The 7,832-nt window shown below is 49.9% G+C and overlaps 1 non-coding gene across 1 annotated transcript; it reads left to right on the top strand.

Annotated features, from left to right (window-relative positions):
* The first annotated feature begins 7,225 nt into the window (after window positions 1-7,225).
* On the top strand, window positions 7,226-7,298 carry TRNAC-GCA (transfer RNA cysteine (anticodon GCA)). Its single transcript has one exon. It is a non-coding gene; the product is annotated as a tRNA-Cys (tRNA).
* The last annotated feature ends 534 nt before the right edge of the window (window positions 7,299-7,832 follow it).

Here is a 7,832-nt window from a genome sequence, read left to right as displayed (position 1 = left end):
GAACTTGCCACGGATGCCTTCCTGGGCATTGCCCAGAGGGAGCTTCCTCCTCCTCCCTTGAAGTAGGAGGGGTGGGGGCCCAGCCTCAGATTCATGGAACCGACCTGCCTCAGCATGATGTCACAGGCAGAACGTTTGCAGCAGGGCTCAGGAGTTGCTGGATTTGTCAAAGTGAGTGTTAGTCACTCAGTCGTGTCAACTGTTTGCCACCCCATGGACTGCACCAGGCTCCTGTGTCCATGGATTCTCCAGGCAAGAATACTGGAGTGGGTTGCCATGCCCTCCTCCAGGGGATCTTCCCAACCCAGGGATTGAATCTAGGTCTCTCGCATCGCAGGCCAATTCTTTACCGTCTGAGCCACCAGGGAAGCCTGGCTTTGTCAAAGGGAGGTCAAGAGCATCTGGAGGCATAGCCACCCACATCTCCCCCAGGACACAGGTGACACCCCATGGCTCAGCCACCTCCTTCCTGCCCGGCTCCCAGCCTTAGCCAACCTATGGTGCCAAACTATGCCCTCTCTCCTCCTCCACTCACTCTCCCAGGTACAGATATCACCACTTCGGTAGAGTCTTCCCATCCCTTCCCTTACTAGCTCCCTCTATAAGAGAGTTTCCAAGTGAGCATGCTAAGTCATTTCAGTCATGTCTGACTTTGCAACCCTATGGACTGTAGCCCACCAGGCTTCTCTGTCCATGGGATTCTCCAGGCAAGAATACTGGAGTGGGTTGCCATGCCCTCCTCCAGGGGATCTTCCCGACCCAGGGATCAAACCAGCATCTCCTGTGTCTCCTGTAACAGCAGGCGGGTTCTTCACTACTAGTACCACCTGGGAAGCCCCTTAGTTTTCATTCCCTAGTACAATTTCTTATCCATTTGTCTGTCTCTCTCATTAAACAATTCCCTAGTGGCTCAGACGGTAAAGAGTCTGCCGCAACGCAGGAGACCCAGATTCGATCCCTGGGTTGGGAAGATCCCCTGGAGAAGGAAATGGCAACCCACTCCAGTTTCTTGCCCAGAAAATCCCATGGACAGAGGACCTTGGCCGGCTACAGTCCATGGGGTCTCAAAGAGTCGGACACAACTGAGCAACTTCAGTTTCCTTTCCTTTCCTTTCTCATTAAACAGTGGATGCTTTGAGGGCAGGAATTGTATCTTACTCTTTGTCCCCAAACTGGGGTAAGACTGAGAACAGTGATGGTGTTTAGAAAAAGTTTATGGAGCTAATAAAAAAAATTACAACCATAACAATGGCTAATATTCATTAAGCACTTATTGTTGGCCAGGGAATCTGCTGAGCACTCCACACACACTGGTTTGTGGGATTCTCACAGTGCAGGTGTAGATAAGGAAACAGAGGCCCAGGACACCATCTCTATGGGCCCCATTCTTGTGGCCCCAATCCCTAGTAACTGGTGGACCCTGGCCTGTCTCAGAGCTCGTGTGCTTAACCACTGTGCACCCTGCCTTTCAAGCACACCTGCCCCTGAGGATTTCGCCTCCGATGTCCTCTGGCTTAAGGTCCAGCCTGCTCAGCTGAAGGGCCTTCCTGTGCGAGGACAGAGGTGGGAATAGGGGAGGACCGCTTCATTCCCAGACCCCTCAGATGTGCAGCCACGTGCCAGGAGTTGCTTGTGGAGACATCTGAGCTCAGGTTGGAGCAGAATTTCCAGACACAGAGTATTGCAGAGAGGAGTGAGTTTATTAAGAACAAAGAGCAGAGATAAAGTAGGCACTGCGAGTGCAGCGGACCGACAAATCCTGACAGACCAGGGCAAGTCGACAGTTTTCACTGAGTTAATAGCCAAATTTTATAGCCTCAAGACAAAGAAAATTCGTGCTGGAAGGTTGGCATTAGGTGATTAGTTGGGGGGTGCCATAGGGTGTTTACTGGAGTGGGCATCTTTGCCTAATTGGGAGTCAGGAAGCTTGTTAGTGATGATCAGGGGGCTTTTGGCAATGGTTACAAAGAGGCTCAATTAGCTCCGGAAGTGACCTTGGTTCTGGGCTCCACTTCTGCAGCCTCGGTGCAAGGCCTCACACCTATGGCCTGGGGGCAGGAAGCAACATTACTGACTCCAAGGGGCAATGGCTCCACAAGCAGGTTGTGGAAATGTTTCTTCTTGATGCACCCTTGTTCTTCTCAAACTGAGCTCCTGACATCACTGCTCTTCTGACCTCCCTTCCAGGCCCCTGAGTCCCAGCCTCAAGTATCCCGTGGCCCACAAAATGTCTCCCTGATGACAGAGATGCCTCAGACTCAACATGTCCCCTGTAAGCCTGCACCCCAGGGGGTGGTATCAGATAGAATCCAGCCTCTCCTGGGGTTGAAGACTCAGGCAAGAGGTCTGGGCCAGACAGAGATTTGTGGGGGTCAACAGGGGAGAGGATGAGGTCACCATGGAAGAAAAGCAGGTCAAACAGGAAGAGAGTCAACAATGGACTCTGAGACCTGTACACTGAAGACGCAGCTGGAGCCCGAGACGGAACCCAGACAAAAAGCGGCACAAAGCTCCCCTCCTCACGAATCCCCCAGCTCTCCTGTCTCGCATCCAGACTCCAGGCTCTGCCCAGGGGGGATGTCTCCACAGGGCAAGCCCCTCACAGACATCCTGCTGACATGCCCCTGGTGACTCCCCATTACCTCAGCTACATTCCTCAAGTCACAGGACCTACCCTAGAGTGGTGACTTGTGGTGGCCCCCAAACTTAGCTACAAAGCAAAACTCTGCTCTCTCTCTCTCTCTCTCTCTCTCTCTCTCTCTCTCTCTCTACTCACCCTCCAAGACCAGGAACAGAGGTCACCATCTCTGTGAAGTCTGCCTTGACCTCCTCCCCTACCCCAGGAAACTGGAGCATTAAGCACCAGGACGGACAGAATGTGGAAAGCCATTTCATTCTTCAACACGCAGAGACATCAAGTCTGAGTTTGGGGCTCATTGATCTCTAACGCTTTCTGATGGGTGCTCAGGTCTCTTTTTTAACAAAGAGAAAGCCAAATCAGGACCCACAGATTTCTGGCTATCCAGCCCAATTTAACTGCCTCACTCTGTTTACAACGCCTTTGTTTTCTCAGTTACCTTCTGCTTGTTGTGCATAATACTGGAGTTTCCTTTAGTTACTGATTGGGCAGTGCATTCATTAACAGCTGTTCATTGAGCTCTGTATTAGTTTCCTATGGATGCTGTACCAAATCGCCACAAACTGTGGGGCTTACGACCACAGAAATGTATTCCCTGACAGTTCTGGAAGCCAGAGCTATGAAAAGAGTCGTATAGGGCTAAGATCAAAGTGTGGCCGGACCATGCACACCATAGAGGCTCCAGGTGGGAATCTGTCCTCTTGCCTTTTCTGGCTTCTGAAATTGCATTCCTCGTTGCCCAGCCCCTTTGTCCATCTTCAGAGCCAGCTGAAGCAGTAGTGTCCTGCTTTTATTTTCACATTGTCTTCTTTTATTTTTAAAATATCCACTGATTTACTTTCGACTCTGCTGGCTCTTCATTGCAGAGCAAGGGCTTTCTCCAGTCACAGCGAGTCGGGGCTATTCTCCAGTTGCCGTGCACAGGCCTCTCATTGTGGTGGCATCTCTTATTGCAGAGCACGGACTGTAGGGCACGCAGGCTACAGTAGCTGCCGCTCCAGGGCTCCAGAGGTCAGTGGATGTGGTGCACGGGCTTAGCTGTCTCACAGCAGGCAGGACCTTCATGGACCAGGGATGGAACGCTTGTCCCCTGCATCGCAAGGTGTATTCTTAAGCCCTGGACCAACAGAAAAGCCCATCATGTTGTCTTCTTCTGTTGCTGCCAAATCTTCCCCTGTTTTTTTTTTTTTTTTTTAATAGAGATACTTGTGATTACATTTCGGATCACCTGGAGACCCCAAGATAGTCTCCCCATCTCAAGATTCTTAACTTAATCATATCTGCAAAGGCTCCGTGTGCCATAGAGGTGACATTCACAGGTTCCAAGGAGTCGGACACGGACATCTTGGGGCTGTTATTCAGTCTCCCTCAACTGCTTACTCTTCTGCCAAGCAGCACTGTAGGAGCTGGGGACACATGTGTGGGGCAAGCAGATAAAGCTCCCTGCCCATGTGGACCTCACCCCCTCCTGAGGGAGAGCAGACCCAGAAACAATCTGTGTAAGAAGTGAGTATGAAGGATTGCACATCAGAGGGTGAGAAGTGCTATGGAAAGAAGAAAACGTACCACAGGGTAGAGAGGGTCTGGGAGTCCAGGGGCAGACAGAGGGGCCAGGCTGGGAGTTATGTGGTCAGGGGAGACCTCTGGGCAAGGGTATTATCTGAACAACTTGAGGGTGTCATTCATATCTGAGAAAACAACGTTTCAGGCAGAGGGACATGTCAGAGGTGACGGAGCAGTTTTCTTTTAGTTTATTTGGTTGTTATTTAGATTCTAGTTTCTTTTTGGCTCTGCTGGGTCTTTGTCACAGGGCTCGGGCTCTTTTCTAGTTACAGTGCATGGGGCCTTCTCTACTTGGAGCACTTGGGATTTTCCTTGTGGCATGCGGGCTTAATTGCCCTGAGACATTGGGGATTTTGTTCCATGACCAGGGATCAAACCTACGTCTCTTGCATTGGAGGGCAGATTCTTAACCACTGGACCACCACGGAAAGCCAAGGAGTTCAGCCATGCATTGTGTGATTCCATTTATGTGAAGTACTCAGAATAAGTAAATTCATGGAGACAAAGTAGGTTGCTGGGGGGAGGGGGGGTGGGGGATGACTGCTCAGTGGGTCCAAGATCTCCTTTCGGGGTGAAGAAAATGTTTGGAGATAGACAGGAGTGAACATGTTGAGTGCTACTGAACGGTACACTTTAAAATGCTGAATGTCATGTTACATGAATTGCATCTCAAAAAAAATAAGGCGAAAAACTAGTTGAATTAAAAGAGTGAGTTGGGGCTTCCCTGGTGGCTCAGTGGTAAAGAATCCACCTGCCAGTGCAGACGACACGGGTTCAATCCCTGGCTCAGGAAGATCCGACAGGCCATGCGGCAACTAAGCCCGTGCATCACAAGTACTGAGCTGCAACTACTGAGCCCGTACGCCACAACTGCTGAAGCCCATGTGCCCTAGAGCCTGTCCTCTGAAACAAGAGAAGTCACTGCAATGAGAAGCTCAATCACTGCAACAAAGAATAGTCCCTGCTTGAAGCAACTAGAAAGCCCAAGCTCAGCCACAAAGACCCAGCCAAAACAAGTAAAAGCGTGAGCTGACTTAAAGGAAAACAGTAAGAGAGACTACAAAGAAAAGCAGGAGGCACTGGCCACAGAAATCAGGATAACAGAAACTTCTGGGGAGGGGGTGGCAGGAGTGGAGCTGATCAGAGGCCTACAGGGCATGAGGAGAACTGGCTGGTGGTGGTCCCCTCTTCAGCAGGGGCTCAAACACTGGTGTTTGCGCTCCTATTTTTAAAAACGGCATACATGTTCTATGCATATCTTTCTAGTGCAGGATTCTGCACATTTTTTAAAATCTCAGAAAACAAAATAGTGAGTGGGCAGTAACAAAGGTAGCACATGGATGTTAATAGCATCCTCGATCAACTCTGAATATTCATTGGAAGGACTGACACTGAAGGTGAAGCACCTGTATTTTGGCCACGTGATGCAAAGAGCTGACTCATTAAAAAAGACCCTGATGCTGGGAAAGATGGAAGGGAAAAGGAGAAGAGGGTGGCAGAGGACGAGATGAAGGTGAATCTGAGCAAATTCCAGGAGACAGTGGAGGACAGAGTTGTCTGGCACACCGCAGTCCTTGGGGTCTCTCAGAGTCGGACACGACTTAGCAATTCAACAACAGTAATAAAGCTATGTAGTGTTCCATGAAATGCCCCCAAGGACAATTATCTGCCTCTGTGCCTCCCTCCTCCACTGAGACAGCTCGGGAGATTGCCAGCGAGGCATCCCCAGGGTGTGTGTCATATGTGTGAAGTGACTTCAGTCTCGTCCCACTCTTTGCGACTGTATGGACAGTAGCCCATCTGGGGGGTTTCTCTGCCTGTGGGGTTCTCCAGGCAAGAATAGTGGAGTGGGTTGCCATGCCCTTCTCCAGGGGATTTTCCATACCCAGGGATCAAACCGGGGTCTCTTATGTCTCCTGCATTTGCAGGCATGTTCTTTACCACTAGCGCCACCTGGGAAGCCTTCCTCCAGGGTGGGTGTGCTGAAACGGCACCCCCACCAGGCCCAGCTCTAGCCCACGCTCTGGCCCACCTCCCACCTCCCAGGAAACCAGGAAATTGTTCCAGCTCTTTCTTTCCAGGGGCAGGACCAACCCAGGGTGGAAAAAGGGCGTTATCAGCAGGATTCCTGGGTGCTCTAATTGCAGGCTGAGGGCTGAAGGAGCCTCATTCATTGTGCACCCAGCTGGAGCTGGAAGGAGCCGGAGGAGGAGGTGGAATGGGAGCCAGTTGTTACCAGGCCTTCCCTTCCTCCAGGAACACTCCCAGAGCAATCTTCCCAGCCACATCCGCTCACATCTCTGGCCAGACCTGCAGGTGTTTCTTTGACAAATTCTATTTAACAGCTCTGCTTGTTGACCGACTGCACATACTCAGGAATCTGACAGTTGTCTTTTGTTCCTTTAAAATAACATTAGCAAAAATACAGATTTGTATTCGTACAAAAGTAATAAAGATTGTGTAAGGAATTTGGCACAAGTTCTAAAAACCTAATTTACATTGGGTTGAGAAAATTTTGGCTCACCTAACTGGAAATGTGTTTTCAGCTTCAGGTACAGTTGGATCCAGAAACTCCAGTGATAAGATCAGAACCCTCACTTCCTGCCTCTCTGCGCTTTCCTTCATGTTAGCTCCATTCTCAGACACACTCCTGCTATAGAGTGGAAGTCCCACATACATGCTCCATCTCTCACATCCCCAAAAGGAAGAAAGCTTCCTTCTTACAACTCTTTAAAAAAAAAAAACCCAAAATTATTTAATGGTCTTGCATTGGACATACTTGAGTCTTGGGTCTTTTCTCGAACCAATCGCTATAACCAAAGAGATGAAACATGATGATTGTCCAGGCCTGGTTATGTTACTCCTGTATTAGAGGAGCAGCCTCCCTTCAAAAACTGTATTGAAAGAGAGTGGAGTAAGGACTGGGGTTGCTTGAGAACCACTAGGGTGCTGCTGTCACAAGAAGGAAGAGTGTTTACTGGTTCAGCACAAGCAATAAAAACCCGCTATACACTGTGGAGGGCTTCCCTGGTGGCTCAGACGGTAAAGCGTCTGCCTGCAATGCAGGAGACCTGGGTTCAATCCCCAGGTCAGGAAGATCCCCTGGAGAAGGAAATGGCAACCCACTCCAGTACTCTTGCCTGGAAAATTCCATGGATGGAGGAGCCTGGTAGGCTATAGTCCGTGGGATCGCAAAGAGTTGGACACGACTGAGCGACTTCACTGGTTCATACACTGTGGAAAATTGGATCATTTCAGGAAAGCACAGACAGCAAACAGGCAGCAGCCACTAACGCACCATGACAAGCTTCCTCCACAGATCCTCCACCATCACTTCATGCGAGAGGGAACTCGGTCGAGCTGAGGATGATGCCTCAACCCAGCAACACAAGAGTGATCCAAGTAAGAAGGCAAGGAAAGAGAAGGAGAGCAAAGGAAGCTTTGGCAAGACCAAAGCTGGTTATCCATGGTGCTGTCAGCCTCCAATGACCGGCACTTACCCAGCTCCTCACCAGCCTTGGAACAAACTTCTGCCTCCTTCAGTAATGCCACTCACCTATCCACCCATCACCAATTCATTCATCCAGTTATCCATCTACTCATATATCCATCTATTTATCATCATCCACTT

Source organism: Capricornis sumatraensis, chromosome 3 (genome assembly GCF_032405125.1).
Source record: "Capricornis sumatraensis isolate serow.1 chromosome 3, serow.2, whole genome shotgun sequence".
Classification (NCBI taxonomy): domain Eukaryota; kingdom Metazoa; phylum Chordata; class Mammalia; order Artiodactyla; family Bovidae; genus Capricornis; species Capricornis sumatraensis.
This window is presented reverse-complemented; position numbering and strand designations above follow the sequence as displayed.